At 43.6% G+C, this 2,726-nt stretch overlaps 1 pseudogene; it reads left to right on the top strand.

Annotated features, from left to right (window-relative positions):
* Positions 1 to 339: 339 nt before the first annotated feature.
* LOC128099022 (40S ribosomal protein S8-like) lies at positions 340 to 984 on the top strand (annotated as a pseudogene).
* Positions 985 to 2,726: the final 1,742 nt, after the last annotated feature.

Raw genomic sequence — 2,726 nt, 5'->3', positions numbered from 1 at the left:
GTGACCTCACGCATGCTGGGCAAGCACTCTACCAACTGAGCTACATCTCCAGCACATCCTGATGTTTCTGTAGGTGCTGGGGATCCACACTCAGGTACTAATGCTTTTGCAACTGTTATGAACCATCATGTGGGAGCTGGGAATTGAACCTGGATCCTCTGCAAAAGCATCAAGAGCTCTTAACCACTGAGCCATCTCCCCAACTTAGAGACACGGTATTTGATACTCAGCATCCAACAGTTAATCATCAGCCATATTTCAAGGATGCTTTTGGTATGATTACACTGCCCAGCTGTGAACAAGAGTATATATCTGGCTCTTTCCAGCCAGCGCCGAGCGATGGGCATCTCTCGAGACAACTAGCACAAGCGCCGCAAAACCGGGGGTAAGAGAAAGCCCGACCACAAGAAGCGGAAGTATAAGCTGGGACGGCCTGCTGCCAACACGAAGATTGGCCCTCGTCGTATACACACAGTCCGAGTCCGAGGAGGCAATAAGAAGTACCGTGCCCTAAGATTGGATGTGGGGAACTTTTCCTGGGGCTCTGAGTGTTGTACTTGGAAAACAAGGATCACTGATGTTGTCTACAATGCATCCAATAATGAGCTGGTCCACACCAAGACCCTGGTGAAGAACTGCATCATGCTTATCGACAGCACACCATACCGACAGTGGTATGAGTCTCACTATGCCCTGCCCCTGGGCCACAAGAAGGGGGCCAAGCTGACTCCTGAAGAGGAAGAAATATTAAACAAAAAACGATCAAAGAAAATCCAAAAGAAATATGATGAAAGGAAAAAGAACGCTAAAATCAGCAGTCTTCTGGAGGAGCAGTTCCAGCAGGGCAAGCTTCTTGCCTGTATTGCCTCAAGACCAGGCCAGTGTGGCAGAGCAGATGGCTATGTGCTAGAAGGCAAGGAGCTGGAGTTCTATCTGAGGAAGATCAAAGCCCGGAAAGGCAAATAAAACATCATTCATAGCTCATGTAATAAAGGTGTTTATTGTTCTATTAAAAAAAGAGTATATATCTGAATCGAGAGAAAAAGATAGCTATAGAAAGATGTGCTGCTACTTTAGCTGGGTATAGGAAGAGGGGAGGGACTTCTTTGACTGTAGTGTTCATGGAATATCTCTCTGAACAGATATCTGCTGAGACTTGGCTGATCAAAAGGAGCCACCTGGGTGCAGAATATAAAATAGACATATGGGGACAGGCATGAGCAGATGCAGCATCCAGAGGAGAGAATGATCATGGATGTTCACAGCATGTGAAGAACAATGGAGTTTGAGCAAAGCATAACACTTACAGTGTTAGCAGAATTAGAATATAACAATAAACACCCTAAAATGTGTTTAAGATATTTTATTTAAGATATCAGGTTTCAGATAAACAACCAAAAATGTTACTATATGTATGTCTCATGCAACATTTGGCATTTTCTATCTTATCTGGGAACCCTCTTGCTGTCTTTACTTTTACTTTAATTTTGAATTGGCAATGTATTTTACTAAAAAGGATGTTTCTGACTACTAATCTATGACAGAAGCTAAAAAACTGAACTGGAAGGGAGGAGCTTAAGGAAGAGGTCAGCAATTAAGAGCACTAACTGCTCTTGCAGAGGTCCTGAATGTAATCCCCAGCACCCAGATGGCAGCTCACAACCCTCTGTTTTAGTTTGGCTTAAAACAAATAACTTGATTGGCTAAAGCAGGGATCAGGGGTTGTAGCTCAGTTAGTAGGGTGCCTTCCTAGCATGCACAAATACCTTAGTAAGATCCAAGCACCACACAAAGCTGGCCACGATGGTGTGTGCCTATAACCACAGTATGTAGGAGGTAGAGGCAGGAGGACCAGAAGTTCATGATCATTCTTTCTGGACTACAGGACTCTGTCTCAAGACGAGGAGGAGGACGTGAAGAAGAAGAAGGAGGGAAGACCAAATGAAACCAGACCTTAATCAAACGTCCACTGCTATCCTGAAGTCTCTGTGTGTGTGGTTTACTAATCTGTTTCCTCTTTCAGAGCCCAAGCAGTGGTGGAGACCCTTGAAGTATTTATAGGACTTGAGCACTGGACGTGTAGTGCTCTTAGTTGACATTCCAGTAGGCTGGCTGCTTCCTCATCTCTTGTTCTTAGTAACTGTGTCCCAAACATGTCTCTGCGTTATTAAGTACGCTAGTGAAGAGTGTGCTGCTACTTTAGCTGGGTATAGGAAGAGGGGAGGGACTTCTTTGACTGTAGTGTTCATGGAATATCTCTCTGAACAGATATCTGCTGAGACTTGGCTCAGTGCAGTTCCTCACTTAGCACATGTTTGTGCACTACCAGACATTTCACAATGCCTAAAACATGAATGAGTGTTTCACGTCCATGGGTATATTTGTATATATGTTTGTATGTGTTATACACTCATTCTGATCCTCTTTTTCTCTTTTAAAACTTGTATTTCTGTGGGTTGGATGCAAGGTTAATGGTATTCTTTAAAGAATACCAGCATATTTTGTTTACAAAACATGCTCATAGTTTCTAATTTTATCTTAGAAACTAGGTTTTATGGGTTGTGGCATTAAGTCAGGGGTGAAGTGGTGATTCATATATGTGAGGGCTGGAGTTTGGATCTCCAAAACCCATGTAAAAATCCAGGCAAACATGGTATCTGGCTCTGGAATCCCAGTGTGAGAGAGGTGGAGACAGGGGATCTCCATGGCAAAATGCATAGCTAGAC

Source organism: Peromyscus californicus, unplaced genomic scaffold (assembly GCF_007827085.1).
Source record: "Peromyscus californicus insignis strain IS unplaced genomic scaffold, ASM782708v3 Scaffold_6__1_contigs__length_162567912, whole genome shotgun sequence".
In the NCBI taxonomy this organism is placed as follows: Eukaryota; Metazoa; Chordata; class Mammalia; order Rodentia; family Cricetidae; genus Peromyscus; species Peromyscus californicus.
The sequence above is the reverse complement of the archived record's forward strand: the minus strand, read 5'-3'. Positions and strand labels throughout refer to the sequence as shown.